Here is an 18,217-nt window from a genome sequence, read left to right on the forward strand (position 1 = left end):
TGTTCACCCAAAGTGTCGAAACAAGCCACACTCTTTGCTACCAAGATTAATGAGATTTTTCAAATATTTTTATGTACTAATTGCTGTTCTCGTCTCTCCTCATTTTATGCAAAGACATGAGGTAGCCTTCATTCAAGCCTGTTCAGCTCCAGTTCTCACATAGTAGCACACTGCTTCAGTGTCTGGGTTGAAAACCACAGCCAGAGAACGTTTAAATTCCAATAGGGCAAAAATATCACATATTAATGTACAGTTGTTCAAACTGCTAGAAGTAGGGATGAGAGTTCTGGATTTAAAGTGCTCAGAAATATCATATCCTTTGATATTAAAAGCAGTTTGCAACAGTGAGACTTAAAATCTAGTCGATGTTAAGCCTGTATTTGTTGGCCTCCAGAAATAGTTGCAACATTCACATCTCATCAATAGGACACCTTGTTGCTCCACCTTCTACCTTCATCTTGGTTCCCCGCATTTACACACTTCACTAGAAAGGAATAAATTCAAATTAATAAAAAAGGGGGCAGGATAGGTGGAAAATGGCTCAAGAACTTCCCATTGCCAATAGCTAAAAAAACACTATTAAAAATAAACCACAGCTATTTTGTTCATTATCTCGGGCATAACTCTTGAGCCTGTTTGGGCTGGTGAGGGAGATGAGAACAGCTATTCTGCATTTTGGAGTAACAGTCCTATTTTACCAGGTTCTCCTATTCTTAACACTATAAAAACTACTTCCAGATTCTGTAATAGAGGTAAAGCACTTTTTTGCAAACTATTTTTTTCTAGTACATTCAGATAAACTGGGGGCAAAAGCTTTCAATTTCATCTTCAAAGAAAGGCTACTGAAGCTCCCTACAACCACCATCAATACTCTTCTTGCAGCAAGTTGCACCAAGTAACAGTCGGACTCGAATAAAGTGCCAGGTCGGGGAAAGATCTTGAAATCCAGCCCTGAAAGATACAGGAAAAACCTCCATCCAGAGTCACACTGAAGTAAATTACAAAGCCCTGAACTGTGGGACTCTGCTCCTCTAACCTTCAACCAGTACCTGCTACAGTGGAGCTACAGGAATTTCACTTCACTTTATATGGTATTGCAAGTGTACCCCAGACAATAGCATCAGCTTGCCAGTTGATTCCCTGCACTTAAAGAGTTTACATTTTAATGGCAGAAGTCAGCTACGTGCAGAGCACAAAACAGCAAGGTTGCGAAAGCTGAATATTTCATGAAGTAAATGGTTTTTTAAGAATGTCAAGAGTGAGGCCATTTATTACTTGCACGTATATTAATTTTCAGAGACTATTCATAGCACAGGGCAAAACAAAGCTACCAGGAGAAGCTTGGGTGGAAGAAAAGGATAGCAATAGGGGCAAGAATATTTACAAGGGACTTTGAAAACAAAGTTTGAGTGCCATAAGCACAGTCTCAAGCAAAGGATGAGATGATGGAATAGTCTAGGCAGGCATTTAACAAAAAGCACTCAGAAAAAGCAAGGGGAGGAGGTTTTGACAGCCAAGTTCAGCTAGACTGCCAGAATCAGGGCTGAAATACACAACATTAAGCACGGGACAAACATCCCAAAAACAAGTCTCCACATACACTCCCTGTGATCACTTTGCCCAGCAGGTAGCAGGTGCAGGACTCCAACACAAAAGCAGCAGCCCCAGCACAGAGATATTCCCGCCCACTGGGAATCCTGGGTTGCGCTGACCTGCTCCTCTCCACCCAGTACCTGCTTCTCTCAATTTTTTTGCTGCTTCTTTGGGGGAAAAAAAAAGTGAAAACACACAAAGTGACTCAAGATAAAGGCAGCAGAGCATACAGAAGTGGTGACGAAAGGCAGAAGTGAGTTTGCATTTCCTAGCACTGGTGGTCTCCCCCTACAGCAACAGCCTTTTGGAAGTCAGGAAAAAAAAAAAAAAAAACCAAAAAAAAAAAAACACCAAACACTTGTGCCTGTATCATTCCTTTGGAAAGAGTTAGAACCTGGAAGAAATGTTGCTGCTGACACATTCAAAGCACCACTATTATGATTTCCTTCTTCAGACATCTTGGTGCACAATAATGGAAGGAGACTGAAAAAACAAGCCAGATGCCGTAAGAATATATGCCTGTGCACCTGAGAGGACTGTTTTGTCCTTTTCACTCTTCAGTTAGTTTTGTGGTGCATATTTTCATCTCCAAAGCTACCTGCATGATCTTTATCAACATAAGAGCATCTGTGCTCAAAGACTGGATATCTCAGACATTCAGTAGTTTCAGCATGTATCTGGTTCCCCCCACAACATGACACACCAGGATTTCTGTGCCAGTTAAACCCAGTTGGTGTAAACATGACTGTCAAGAGATGGTTCTTACAGTCCAGACATGATACGATACCACTACTGTAGACCAAATGTTTCACAAGATGACAGTGAAGTCCGGAGTTTTATAGAAGTGACTACACAAAGAATGGCTTTATGGTGGTTTTTTTTGTTTTAAGATGTTACTGCCAGAAACAATAGATGCAGACTAATTAAAAGCAGGACGATGCATGCTACAGCTCCTTCCCAGTTCTCAAGCCTGCCCGATCGATGCTTGCTAGGACTTCAGGGCAAAAACTGCTTCTCACTAAGTGTTTGGACAATGCCCCAGCCTACAGGGACCTGATCTGTTATCAGTGTACGGCATTATTTGAACAGTAATGAAATCCCAAGCTAAATCCTTCTGGGCGCATGGCAGGGAATCATCCAAACTCGAGACTCCTCCCGTTTAATTCCCTGCTGCTCCTACTTTTCTGGCAGCTCTCTTCAGTTCGATCACCACCTGCTCTCCCCACTCCCCCCTCTCCCACTAATTCGTCATTTCTTTCAGCTCCTCTGTAGCACTTAATTATAGAGAAACAATGAAATCTCAAAAGCGTATCAAGCAAGGATTAAGCCAAGCTGCAGAATGATGTGCCACAAGCAAGCTGCTCTTTGGTAGCAGCAGCAGTGTGCCATGCTTCTGGGACCAAACAAAGACGGGTTTCCATGCTTCTTTGAAGAGTACAGAAAACATAGCAACACGGCCACTTCAGGCTTTGCAGCCATACAATTGGTTTATGGAATTCCAACGTGGCAAGAGAAGGAAAAGGATAGAAGCTGTAGCAAGGATGCTTAACGCATTGCTAAGTGAAAACAAGCATAGATAGAGGTGACGACACCAATGGAGAGAAAAAGAAAAAGCCTAGCAAGGAACTTTTTTAAAGTTTTGGAGCAGGTAAAAAATACACGGGGAAAGGTGGGGAGAGAAATGATTTCCCTAGCTGCTATGAAGCACGTTCAATGAGCAGAAAAACACAAGGGTAGCTTGTGCTATGGTAGCACAACTTAAACCAACTCTCCCAGCAGACACAGATCTGCTGCGATCAGAGCCAACTGCAGTCCCACACACTGCTCAGCTGCAACACTGTGGGCAGCACCTGGTTAATGTTCCTGTGTTCAGTTCATGCTTGCTCCCCACCTCAAGACACTTTGATCAAGGTCAGTGCTGCGGCTCTTCCCTCCACCTCCCTCAAGATCAGCTTTCGGAGAAAATTCACTCTCTAGTTAATCTCTTCCAGCATAACAGCTTAGCAAAACAATGAACAACTGGGCACAGCCAAATGCTTGCTGCTTTATTCCTGAAAAGCAGGAGATCATTTTGTTGAGGGCTGGGGGGGAGGAAAGAGACCCCCAAGTGGGTATTAGGATCTAATACCCCCTGCTTTCCCTCTGTAGGCTCTCAGATACAGTTCCAACCCTTAGGATAGCAGCTGCAAAATTCCTGCATAAGAGGGTCACGACCTGCTTTAGGAAACACTGCCTAAGGAGGAAAACATACCCTTTCTAACCCTTGCTTCTTTCATGTTTCTATGATTAAATGGTTCTTTCTGAAATAAAACCAACCTCTGAAAGGATGAAAACAACCCAAATCAAAAACTCCCGAAGCACTCAGTTACTGAAGCCTGATTTTCCACATTAACTCCTCTGGTCCCCTGGATCCATGCTCCCTGTACATTCAGTACCCAGAGCTTCAGCCTGAACTTCTCCTTAAGTTCATCTGAACTCCCCACAGAAGTCCCCCACCAGCCTTCAAGGGAGACTGGATGCCACCTCTTCTGCAGTCACTTGCTGTCACATAACTTATATGAAGCTTCCTTTAAAAAAAACCAAAAACAAAAACAAACAAAAACCTCTGAGATATCTGTTAAAGTTAATGGAAACCAATGATTTCAAGGCTACTTGGAGGAGCGGAAACACAGAGGACTGAGCTGAAGACACAGCACATTCATACACACTTTGTTTCCAAAGATAACTGAATCTTTGCAGCCACATAAGGACATTGCAGCTTTCCCAGTAAGACTGGGATGAATTGCACTGATGCCTCCTCCCAGGCAAATGCAATTGAAGCCAGAGGTCCTTTTGGCAGAGATAACTGCTTAAGCAATGGGAACAGACATGCCAAATGGTCACAAGACAAACATCACATCCTGGCTCTAGAACAGTATTCCCCCACCACGTGCAATGGCAATTTAAAGTAGTGACATAGAAACAGTGCTCACAAAACAGTGTTGCCCAAGCTTTAAATCCATCCCACTACTGGAAACTGAGTTTCAGGTACCCTGGGAGATGTGAAAATTTCCCCTCAAGGTAACTCAATTGCTCACAAAGCTGTTTCAATCAACAGAGGACATCTTCCACAACAGTCTTGGAGCATTAGCCTTTATCTTAATGTGGTATCAAATGCCCCCTGTTAGAGAAAATACGCTCTTCCAGGGTCAAGTGAATGTTACAAGCAATTTAGGTCAGAAGGAACCTCTGGAGGCCTCTAGTCCACTCTACTGCTGAAAGCAGGGCCAAATCCTAAGTTAGATCAGGTTCCTCACCATAAAATTCAGTCTAATTTTGAATATCTTTAACAATAGATACTTCTACAATCTTTTTGGCTGGTCCTGTGTTTGACCACCCACATGGTAAAGCTTTTTTCCACTGCACTATCTAATCAGATTTCCCAACATCACTCACAACTATGGCCTTTCACCATGCACCTCTGTAGAGTCCAGCTTCATCTCTTCTGTAACTTCCCACTAGATAGCTGAGGACAGCAACAACATCCCCCCTTTAGCTCACTCTTCTAAGGCTGAAGAAACCCAGCTCTCCCAGCCTGCCCCCATAAGTCATATTCTCAAGTCTCCTTTAGCATTAGGCCATGCTCAGCTGAACACCTCCGCACAACCCTGCCCTCTGCTTTCACCGTTCTCCAGCACACACACAAGCTCTCTATTTTTAAGCAAGATCTGGAATCCATCCTCCACTATCTGGAGTGCAGTGCCAGAAAGCCGCTCGTGACGCAGGCTCTGTTTATAATTGTGCCCCCGGGTTTTCCTCTTATGAACAATGCACACAAAACACTTCCCTGCAAGGCTGCTCTGGACCAAGCAATGGCTCTCAGGCTCCAGGTATCCAGTTTCAGGTAAAAAAAAGATAAAAATTCAGAACCATGTCCTGTGGGCTCTGGCATGATCTCTCAAAGGGTTTGTCTTATACCCTGCTGGCTACACCAACCAAAGAAATCACCCTGTTGTGATCAGCTGCAGAAGCAGCAAAAGAAGGAGACATGTTTGCTTCACTCCACATCTTTTTATGGGATTACACGTCTATAACAACGAGCAGAAGATGCAGTTGTGGAATCACACACACATGCTAAGGTCTCTTGGTCAAGGATGTGACATTCATGGTCCTCACTCCAGATCACACAAACAGGACACCCAAAGCCCAGGAGACCCTTAAAACACAGACTCAGTATTCACGCCTGCCACTGCAGGCACAGGGACAGTAACCTCCATCTCTGGATGCTTCAACTCTGACAGCCTCATGCCAAAGAGCTGTGGGAGCTCTGCTCTGTGGTTACTTGTTCCAAGGACAATACAGCAATAAAAAAAAGCTACAAAACTAGGAATAGAATTTCTTAAGGGCTCTTACAGAGCACAGGGCAGATACAGATCTAATTAAACCAGACATTAAACACCAGATTGCAAACTCAGACTGATCTTGCATTGTTTGGTCCACTTGCTATGAAGGCAAAGTTATGCCTCTATTTTCTCCACCTCATTTGAGGTTTATGGTGAGAAGGGAGCCCTCTTGCAAAGAATGAGCCTCTTCTAAAAACAAGCTAGCAAAAAAGCCTACTCTTAAATTTGTAGCCAGCTCAGTACAGGATGGAAATACCTGTTTCCCCAAGCAGGACTTGGTAAGAAGAGTCCACTGGATGTCAAAAGTCTTCTGGTGCAAGCACCAGGATTCAGGAAGAATAAAGTAATGCAATGTTGATGGTCCTTGAATACAGTCATAGTTCTTCAAGCCATCTCCCCACTACTTGTCAATTTCCTACTACAAAACGGAAGACGCAATCCACACCGACAATTACAAATACCAGCAATAAAACCAAAGGGAATTTGTAATGGGACTCAGAGATATTCCTAGTACTGCCACAGAGGGGATGAAAAAAATCTGCTAACCCATAGCGAGGGGAAGGCTTTCACAGGAAAGTGTCATCTACTCAGCCCAGTACTGCAGGAAGAGCATTGCAAATATTAACGATGCTAGAAGTGAAGTTACAGCCCTGAATCAGCAGAAGACGACTCTGGTGTTTCTAGCACTCCTCAGAGCGAACCCAAACAGCAAGCCGACTCTGAATGCTGCTGTTAGAAAGACTGCACACAACAGTGAAACCAGTGAGGGAGAATTCACTCAGTTTTGTTCTGTGCCTGCTTGGAAAGCCTGTGGGAAACTAAAGCAGCAGCAGAACAATCCATGGCCAAGATGACAAAAAAGCTACAAAATCACAAGAGTGAGCAGAGCTCCCCGCACCCCAGTAACATGGGGAGTACAGACATGCACCTACCCCCAGGAAGCTCCAAGAGCTGCACCAACACAGCCACACTCACTCCCAGACACCTTTCCACCACTCATTCCTGATACGGAGTTATTCCAGTATAGCCACAGCTCAAGTAGTTTGCAATTCTGTGCAAGTTGTGAGGCCATTTATTTCAAATGGTATGCACACACAAGGGATTTATGTTGTTAAGACTCAATTACATGTTTTCCCCAAAGCCTTAGAATCTTTGCTCAATCATTTCATGTTAGTACCTGCAGTGTCCAACACACAACTAATATTCCAGCATTAATCCAGCATGTTCAAAGAATTTCAGAAATAAGAAGCAGATTTCTGAAACTCAACTATTGAATTAGAAATACAGCCAAAATATTTGAGCTGTACATAAAACTTGCTGACAGTGAATTATTCACCATCTTGATGAGAGCTCTCGCTATTGACAATACCACTGAAAACCATGCAGCATGTTCAGAGGCCAGAGGTTTCTGTCCATGTAAGACAATGTCTTTCTCAGGACTCCTAATGCTTCGTGTACAGCGGAAAGCGATGGTAAGCCAGTAAAGATCACACAGTGCTACCAGCACTTGTTTAGACATGCCTTCCCTCCAGTGGTCCATCAATACTGAAACACTCAATGCTGCAGACTTACTGCCCAGGTCTTTAATTCAGTTCTCAAACTCAAAAAAGAGGAATACAAACCCATATCCTCTCACTTGTAAGAAGTCCAATATCATTTTCAGAGCCATCAGCAACTGATAGGCAATAGCCATGGCTGGGTACATCTCCCCATGGCCCCATCAAACTCTACATTATAAATAAATTACTCCTATTTCTAAGCCGTAGAGAGATCTAGCTACTGTAAACTGCACGACTCAATGCCAAGATTTCTGAGGAAAGGAAGGGGAACCTTATGGAAATTTTCACTCCACCCTATGCCGCATTGTTCTCTCAAAACTCTTTCGATATCTCTTCGGCTCTGAACACAGAAAAACGTCATCTGTTTTCCCATGTTCGGCAAACATTCAGGTTGGGAATCCTTACAGGCTAAGCACCAAAGTGACAGGTTTTGAGAGAAAACGGTCAGCCTGTCAATATAACACAGGCCAGGACTGGAAGTGGGTGAGGAATAGGATTGGCCATGCAAAGCACATCAGCAAGATATCTGACGAAATTGTCACCGGGTCACTTTGCTGTTTCATTTCGCCAATGAACTGCTTCACCTACAGCCACCGGTTTATGGCGCGTGCAGCTGAGCCAGGCTTTCAGCTACCTCCCTACCACCAAGCAGCGCTGAATACAGCAAAGAGCTGCAGCTGCCCAGCCATCAGATTCTATGCTAGAACAAGAGATACAAGAAAAAAAAAAAAAGACGAGAAAAAGCCACTGGTCACAGATGGTATTAGTGAAGAGAAGGATTAACAGGGACAAGTACCAGCCCATCCAATATTCTCCCCAACCTTTCCACTGCAAACACCAAAGCATGGAAGAGAGGGTGCTAGACGGTGCTGCTGCTGACTGTACACCTAGCCTCCTGCAGCCCCTAGGATATCCCAAATTAGTTCAAACTAGCATACACCCCCATCATACCTTTAAGCAGGTATGATTTAACCTGAAGCCCACCTCAAGAAAAGGACAGACGCACTACTGACACACTGGCAGTCTGCAGGGAAGTGATCAGAACCCCACCAGAAAATACAAACACCCTCCAGTTGCACAAGGTGCCCTGGTGATTTGGGGAACACCTTTGAGACCATTTTCCCCACGGCAGTAACTACAGTAAGCTCCAAGGGCCAGTTACACAAGTCCTGCGTGACCTGCCACGTTTACTTAAGATGCTATTAGCATGCCTAAATTAGATTTTCAGTTTGAAACCAATTATATTTATTTGATTTCATGCCAGCCAACATCTCTGGCTAATTTAAAGGGTACTGCAGCAATGCAGTGTTAATTCTACACGATGGAAAGCAGGCCTCAAACATCTCATTTCCAAACACAGCAATATTACTGGAGAAGGTTTATCCTTCCCTTTTAATCACTGTCAGTTGTCTTTATGGTATATGCAGCAATGTAAATATCATGCTGGCTGTCATCAGGTATTACCAAGGTTCAAAACACAGCCCTGGTACAGTAGCCAAGCCAGCATTCTCCTTTCTTCCCTCCCAACCTTTATCTCTGAACTCTGTCTCAAATGTAATTGTCAACTGTAGAGGATATTTTATTTGGCTGGGATTCCACTAAACAGAACAATCTGTCTGCATACAGTGCAGATGTTTGATAGTACAGAGGTTATTTTAGGTAAATAAGCTTTTAAGTATCTGATATGTCCTCTCTTCAAGGCTATTATCCTTTCTTTTCAGGGAATAGCTTGATCTAATAAGTCTTTTCTGCATCTATTAGTGTGTTCAGCACACAAGATTAGCCCACTGGTTAAAAATTACATTCTTTAACCAGATGAGTAATGAGAACCATCCTGAGCCTTAGGAACTAGACAAATAACTATGCTCAGGCTGCTAGTCCATCAGCCACTCAGCTGTTCAAATAGAGATTTGCATCGGTGAGTTGTTCAACAGGAAAAGAGTTCATGCTCAAGACACTTTTTCCAGTGAAGTACAGTCTGCTGGAAGTCAATACCAAGGTATTTCTTAGCTGTTAATACCAAGTTATTTATTAGACAGCACTTGGCATCCTCAATGACAATTTTTACTTTAGTGAAGGGATGGGTCTTAACAGCCTTAGCTTTCAACTTGCTTGGTGCCCTATCTCACAAGGTAAGGGACAGAAAGAGGTTCACAAAGAAGAGGCCTAGGAGGTGAAGTCCTTACCAGCAAGGACATATAACACTCAATTTCCACTTGCAGGTCTTAGGGAATCACAAATCAGAGATGTTTGTAGTCAACATGTTTAAGGTTAGGACACAGCACAAATGCCAAGCTGCAGCTCTCCCATGCCTTCGCTAGGAAGCGTCCTTGCAGATACGCTGCTTGCTTTACATTCAGGCTGTAAGAAAAACACCGAGCTATAGACACATGCTATAAAAGAGAAGGCATTGTTACTTCCTACTGTCGTAGGGAATCCATTAAGCAGCTGTTTCATACAGCGATGACAGGGTCACACAGAGGTTTGAGTGTTTAACAGAACGTGTGCCTGTAATTCCCCCATGCACCATTTCAAACACAAGCATTCATTAATTTGGTGTAGGGATTATACAATTTGGCATCAGCTATAGCAGGGAACTGGACTCCACGGCCCTGGGAATCCTTTCTGGCTCTGCATCTCAGCAAGTTAAGTGACAGTAGCTTTCCATTTTGTTCTGAAAATTGACATAATGAAATCTATCCCTGGGGATTTTGCAGGAAAGGTGTTTACCCCATGACAAGAGGCACTGTTTTTAATTTATGAGTTTTTAAGCCATCAAGATAACCTAATATTGTGTTGCCTGCCTGAAGCTAGAGATGGCCTGAAATGCCTGACTGCTATTTCAGCTGCCCCACTTACCTTAACAGGTATCAGTTCTGAGCACGGCCACCTAATTTTCTTAAGAAAAAATATTCTGTAAATGCTTCCATCCCACAGCCATTAGCTTGCTCTCTCACTTTCCAAATGCCATCATTTTCCACTACACTCTGTTTTCAAAGCTTTCTTTTCAGAAGAGCTGGAACAAACCCTGGAACCCAAGAAAATGGACTTACAATCTCCTGAAGACCAAAAATGAGCAAGACCCTAACTTAGGCCAAATCAAAAATGAAAATGCACAACCTGTCCAACAGTAATTATGGAGCTTTCATCAAATGTTTAGGAAAGCTTCAGTTTTACAAAACATATGTTGAATTGCCACAATATACAATAATGACGCACCCTGACCACAAGCATGTCAATACAGTTCCATGTTCACAACTAGTTTTTTGGAACATTTTTCTACTTGACAACACTCTCCCCTCTAAAGAGCTGCAAAATTTGTCAATTAACTCTGCTCTAAGACGAAAGGCAACCTAAATTCTTCCACCCAATAAGCTAGCAGAGGATACCACAGGACAAGCCACATGCTCATTCAGATCTCACCAGAAGCAAGGTGGGGTACTCAAGGTCAAAATTTCACTCTGCAGTTTTAAGTTAATTAACAATTCTGTGGATGGATGAAAAAGAAACAGAGCATCCTCCCACACAGCTTTATTAAGCAAGGTGCTAGCAGTAAGGAGAGTAAAGTCTATGCTTAAATTACCATCCATGATTATAAAGCGGTAAAATTTTGGCAAAACCCAAGGAGAATTTACTACAGTAAGAGACAATCACTGAAGTATTTCAACTCACACTATTCTTCTTTAACAGCTGCTCATACCTTTTCTCTCCAGGATGAATTTACATAGGCTCATTTCCTGTCTGAAGGAAATATCCCTTTGGGAGAATGCTATAAAGTCAGTTTAGCATGAAACAGTGAAATGAAACAAAACAAGAAATTTTTCTCTCCCCCGCCCCCAACTCAGTAGCTCTCAAGACAAAACAGGTGGAGCAGAAAATTGAAATTTGGCTAGAAATTAAAACTTCATTCAGAAGAGCTTTTCCATATTCCCTCAAAAATGCATTTTAATTCAACTGAGTTATAAGAGTTTGAAAGTGTTGTTTCACAAGCATGTAGTTCAAGCTGCATAAAACTTTAATGGATGGGAGGTAGAAGGAAGATTCGGCTAATTTGGTGATTTGGTGAGAAAGTGAATCAGTGCTCTGAATTTACTCTGTACTTCTTTCACGGATGGCATCTACGAAGCTTTTAAGACTTGAAGACAGCTGTCCCCTGCAGAATTCTCAGCGTGCAGAACCAAAGAGGTCTAAGAAATCCTTGCAAGGCATGTTACAACTCTAGTTTGGTGGAGGTTGCTACATAACCAAATTTTTTTTTTCCAGGGTGGAATTTCTCTTAAGTGCAAGAAAAATCTGTGTTAAGCAAAAATTCTATGTGCAGTGACGCACATCAGGAAAAAAACAATCTTTAAGAACCTTGAGGAGTGGTGAAAGAAAGGACTTGGAAAAAAAAAAAGTTGCTGGATGTTGTAGCTATTGAGTAGGGGTGAAAAGAAATACTGGATTTTTCCTTTTTGCACTTGGATCACCAAAAATCCCTACCTGCTTGTACTATGTGATAGGACCACATAATATGGTTAAAAACAAGGAATATGCCATCTATGGTGATTAATACGAGAACCCGAGAACCCATGAGCAGTCTTTCAAAGCAAACTATGCATCCAGATAACCTAAGGGACCAAATTAAGGTTGACAGAATCCCACACTAAGGTCAGTCTCTTCGTTTGCATTCATGCACAAGAGGAACATGAGACATACTGAAGCTGTATCATGGATCTAGTCAGGTACCTGTATCCCTGTTGTCATTTAGCTGTATTTACACCATTTGTTACAGTGATCTTGTCTTACTCAAGTCAGACAAGTTTGGTTTTGTTCTTAGATGGCTCCCTTCATTAGCATATGCATTATTTTGCACATCAGAGGTACCACATCTCTCCTCTCATACACCAGGAGAGATGACCTTCTGGTAAAGAGCCTGGACTGCCTGTCAGGCAGGGACCTAACCCTGCCTCCAAGTTTCCCATATGACTGCCAGAAAGATAGACAGAGTTTAATGTTTTTTTATAAATGTCAAGGCTAACTCCCTTAGGTGAAGTCACAGGAAACTGGAGCAACTTTGAGAGCCAAGTTCTTCATATCTGCATCTCTGTTGTTTGATTTTAAAGGGAGTGCAGGGTAATAGGCTAAACTCATCTATAAAGTCCCAGGATCCTGATATTTCAAAGATTTTGCAATGCCAAATTCCACTACTCCAACAGCTACTCTTCCACACCCACAAAGCTCTCAAGTCTGTCTCTCCCTATTAAGAAAGTTTAATAACACCGAGTTTACAAGCACTCCATTAGCATGTCCACAGCTAAATTTACTGCTACAGACATTTACGATGGATATCATGCATTTCAGGGGAAATCTTCCAAGGAAGTTTGACCAAAAAGCCGTTTTTCGCAATTTGCTAACACAATTAGCAATAAGAACCAGTGTTACTGCCCATCATTTTAAATAGTTCCAACTTTTAGTAAAAGATTACATCTCCAGACATGGACTTGGTGGGCAAGCTGCTAACACTCAGAAATAAAATAGATGCTGCCAAGTTTAAATAGACAAATGTTCTGGGGAAGAGCTGATTCTCTCCAAGATTTCATCAGTTGCAGAAGGAAGAAGCCTCCCAGACGTGCATTTGTCAGCCAGCATATGCACCCCTCAGGTGTGCTCAGGAGCACAGCACATCCAAGTTTCCCAGGACTAGCCAAGATATTAGCATTAAATTGAAACTATTTAAATAGTATTCTTGAGAAATGAAAGTGTTAAACATTAATCAGTCCGAGAAGCTAGCAGTACTGGAAGCAACTGCCACATAGAAACCAAACATGGTTGTGAACTACTTCCACATGAAACACCCCATATGTGGTTTTTTTTTAACACCCCAGAATAGCTGAAAGCAGTGGGAACCCTCTCTGCCCTCCCCTCAAATCAGCAGGAAAAGCAGCCACACCACTTCGATAACAACAATGTATTCTTCCCAGCCAGCCTCTTTCACCACCACTTGGCTTTGTGTGTCCTGTCTGCTTCCTTGTGTGCATTTCATCCTCCTTCTACCAGAGAGCAAACAACAGAAACACTAAACAAAGACACACACACAACTAAACACCTTTTGCTTTCGCTTCCCAAGAGGTGAAGATCGACTTAATTTAGCCCTTTCCTAGTAGAGCAATGGTATCAAAGGTCTTGCAGAAATGAGATGTGCCAAGTATTCAAAGGAAAGCTAGCCTGGATGCAGGAGTAACCTGGCTATTCAGTCTCACTAAGGAATACACAAGATATATTTGTGTATGTTCAAGCAGCTGAGAAACTGCAGTACTGAGCATTACTCACTTCAGTGCTCAAGCAGACCAAGTACTATGAATGACTGCTGACATTATTTTTTTTTAACAGATCTACATTTGCCCAAAGTTAATTTTATATAAGCTTTAACGTAATACAAAACAACGAAAAGGCTTTTCTACCAACTTCAAGTGGAAAAAGTCTACAAATGAGCACAAAAAGCAACTCTTCAAATGAATTAACCAGCCTGAATACTGGGAATACGCTGTAGGAATCAATTTTGTTTAGCTAGGCTGCGGGAGAGGAGTGGGAATCCGCGAGGAAATGCTAAAACAAAACATATGGCACGAAGACTGAAGTCTAAACGCTCAATTTAGTTCTCAAGCAGTTATATTTTATAGAGTGTAACATTTTTCTTGAATGGGTTTTAAATAGTTAGGCGTATGAAACTGGCTGCAGCTAGCACATAAGACTCGGAGGTAAAAATCAACACCACGCTTCAAAAAAGAAACCTAAATAGTAATCATTGGACAAGAGCCTCCCATTCCAGCCTGGTTTTTACATCCAAAGATTTCAATCGCACCTGGTGAGTACTTACAGGCTGCTCTTTTCCAATGGCCATGCTTTTTCAGTATATGCGATTACTAACAAACACAAGATGGGTGACCACAAATGTTTTGATAAAGTTTGGGGAAGCAGAAATCTTCATTCTAAGAGGTTCCCCTATGCCTGCAAAAGAAAGTTTCTGCCACACAGGCATGCATACACTCACATGCTGAGCTTGGAAAGAACGTGGCTAGGAATCTAAATATTCAACTGCAAAAGATCAGCGTGTTCACAGGCAAAGCCCAACTCAAAAACTACACAAACCGCAGTCATTAAAAACCCTAATCATTCAGTAAATGGTGACTTCAATTTTCAATTTAAGCTTGATTTCTGAGGGGAGAAGAAACTCCCACCACATCTGTTCGCACAGCCTGCACAGTCTTCATTGCTACGAAGGAATCTGTCAGGGGAGAAAGGGCACAGGAACAGAGCAAGGGAGCACTCCCACCGCTAATTTATCTTCTGTTTCGGGCACAGACTGTTCACAGCAAAGAGGATGCTCCTAAATCAAACAGCCACAGCCAGCACGGCTCTCATCTTTCCAAAAAAGTAGCAAAATGAGAATGACCCAGTTCCAATCATCTTCACTACTGCTACCAGCATTTCCAACAGGAATTGTGAGATCCAAGGGAACCTGCATGTGCAAGTATCTGATCAGCACAAGCAGTATGAGGTCGAATTTTTTTTTCGGGCTTCAAAAAGACAACTGCCATGATTTATATGCAACCCACGCTTAGAAGACCACCTTCACAACCACCAGCACAGATTACACTTTTCTTTTTAGATGAAAATTTAGATGTTTCCAGAGGCAGTATTCACCTGCAAAGACAATCGCTACTCTGGGGGTACATTTCACAGAAATGCTTTATAAACTGCTTCTTCTACCCCACCTACATTTTATCCTTTTTTGAAATGAAAGTCAGGTTCTGATCCTGAGCAAGGTTCCTTGACTCAGTTGAACAGAAGTTATCTCACCTAAGGAGGCTACTCAGCAGTTACTAACACTAACCAAGCATAATAAATGCAGGCATTAATCCATACATTTATAATAGCATGAGTCATTCCCAGTGCTGAGTAACCCTTTTTTTAGTATTAGCCAGAATCAGGAGGGCAGTTTTACAGGAGTTCCCTTTGCAGGTAGAAAACTTGCTCTTCCAATTCCTGCACCAGAACGGTATGGAGCCATCCACGTGAAATGAAAGCCACATATGGCTACTTCCAGGCAAAACCAGCACAAATTCATGAATTGGACTACACATCGATTTCCTTTATTCTGATGTGGAAAAATAGCTGAGCTGGTAATCTACTGAATGTTGGACTCTAAATGTAAAGAGCAATATTTTTCATCAGGAAACAAGTTAAATCCTTTAAAAGCACCGGTGCAAGGTTCAACTCTTTCCACACCAGGACATCTCTTTGTTCCCTGCTGAAAGACTTTTACAGCTCTACAGAAGTGAAGAGAGCTCAAAAAAAAACCCACCAAAACCAAAACAAACAAACAAAAAACCCACAACCCTTGAGGTTTTCAGGAGACATGAAGCAGGAGGCATTGCAGTCCAGCTCAGTTAACACAGTGACATTTTGTCCCACAAATCATATATGTGCTAGGAAACTTGAGTCACATCTCCATCCAGGACACTAGCAGACACACCAATGTTTGAAATGAGTAAGGGGAGGGCGGGGGATGGGACAGTTAAAAAGAGAAACCATATGTTTGCAATATACACATTTTCAGTGTACACTCCATCACACACCAGAATGCCAACACAATCATTCAGTGAGCAGGCAACGTCCAGAAACACGGTTTACAGAGGGACAGGGAAACTATACGGAAGAAATTAAATACTTATTTCCTGATTTCTCTCCAAGCTCTGTCAGTTAGCGTGAAACAATGACACATCTCTGTGCTGCTCATAATACTTTGAGGCTGTAGGATGTGCGTCTCCAGCAGCAAGTTCTCCTAAGAGCAGAACTGCATTTACATTCCCTTTTGTTCCCAGCCCACCCTGTTCCCCAGCTACAAAGAGGCAGATTGTCCTGTTCGCTCCTGTCGTTGGATGCTCAAGCTCAAATCCTTGCTTTGTGCTACCAGAGCACCCCTTTGCAGGCTCCCAAAGGAAAAAAGCATTTCTTACACACATGGATCCAGTTTCCTTCCCCCGGGAAATGGGTGGCATGTTCTCCCCCCTCCTCCCTGCACCTCTATCTCCTCAAAGAGGCTGAACATCATCCTCCCCAGGGCGCATTTTGCAAAGGAGGTTTAAAGGGTTGATCTGTACGATTACACCTTCCCCATCTTTACAGGGAGTTTGTCTCCTGCCTAAAGCACGGCTTCTCCCACTGAGCAAAGGGAGAGGACAAAGCCTGATCCCACAGAGCAACAGGGATTTCCAGAAGGATTTTCCCCCCCCCCCCCAGCTTTAGTTCCTTCCTACTTTTAAACAATGCCAAGAATTTAATCTCTTAAAACAGCATTTTCACAAACTCTCCCACCCTCCTTAACAGAAAACAAGTCTCCCCATGAGGCAGAGATGGAAGGCCTGGGAATGATAGCGCTACATCATTTATAAACTTCAAATAAAAGCACTCCACAAAGATTACTCTAAAAATTAACCTCCTTCCTAAAAGCCTTTGGCCAGGAGCCTGCCCTGCCGCCTCCTGCTTTATTTCATGCCTCCGGAGAGCGAGACAGCAGGCACTGACCTTAGAGTCACCTGTGGCACCACCTCAGATGTGTCACATACTCGCCCTAGAGCAATATATCCCTAAAACACACACCCCAACAAAATGGTTGAGACAGCCAATAAATCAGCACAGCGGGAGGTCTTTGGTAACCGTGCAGTTTAAAGTCAAGAGAGAGTGGCAGAGGGGGGGAATCATTTAATGGAAAGAGCAAGGGCTGGGGCCTCGAGCTGTGAGGACAATGAATGAAAATTCACAGCAGCAGCAAAAACCCAGGATAAAAGGCTTGTTCAGGCGCCCAAAACCCCCCCCCCCCGTCCCCTGCACGGACCAAAGCAACGTGGGGCTCCAAAACTGCTAAGAGAGGAGTCATTCCCCCCCAGAATGAATGGGGGTACCCTAGAAGGACAGATCCCACCTACGCTGTGGAGTTTGCTCCTGCAGACCGCCTCATGCCCAGCGCAATCAGATTCGCACGCTGACGGGTGGACAGAAGAGCCCCCACAGCGTGGACGGACCCTGTCCCGCTCCGTTCCTGCTCACCCTGCCATGAGGATATGCACACCCCCGTGCAGAAGAGGGAAGCAGAGGCTGGAGATGAGACCCCCTCCCACGATTACCCCATGTCTCTGCTGCGGGTGAGGCAGACCCACGCCCCCGCCTCTGTGGGTCCCGCACACGAGCGAGGAGAGGGAGCAGCCCCCCCCCGCACCCCACAGAGAGGCTGCAGAAGTGGAGCCCCAGGCCGGCCCCCACCCAGCCCCTCCCTGAACACGGACACCCCACGGCGGGGGGACCCGGACCCACAGACACCCCCTTGGAGGTGAAGGGGGGGGGTAGGGCGGGGCAGACCCCACCCCCTCAAGTGAAGGGGTCTCCGAGACCCACACACCCCTCGCGGTGGAGGGGCAGACCCCCTTCACACTCTCCCCACACACGTATCGCTGGGGGGTGGGGGCACACACTCCCACTCCCTGCCGGTGGAGGGGGGGACAGGCCCCCCCCCCCCAGCCAAGGGATGACAGGGCGCCCCCCCCCTTTCCCTCAGCCGAGGGGTGACAGGGCACCCCCCCCCGCCCCCCCGCCGGGGGGGCGCGGGCCGCCCCCCCCCTTTCCCTCAGCCGAGGGGTGACA

At 44.0% G+C, this 18,217-nt stretch overlaps 1 protein-coding gene across 1 annotated transcript in view; it reads right to left on the minus strand.

Annotated features, from left to right (window-relative positions):
* Positions 1-18,217, minus strand: part of OXSR1 (oxidative stress responsive 1) — a 97,301-nt gene that overhangs the window by 74,993 nt on the left and 4,091 nt on the right. The window lies entirely within an intron of this gene.

The sequence above is a fragment of the Haliaeetus leucocephalus genome, unplaced genomic scaffold (genome assembly GCF_000737465.1).
Source record: "Haliaeetus leucocephalus isolate CR32 unplaced genomic scaffold, Haliaeetus_leucocephalus-4.0 Scaffold0, whole genome shotgun sequence".
NCBI lineage: Eukaryota > Metazoa > Chordata > Aves > Accipitriformes > Accipitridae > Haliaeetus > Haliaeetus leucocephalus.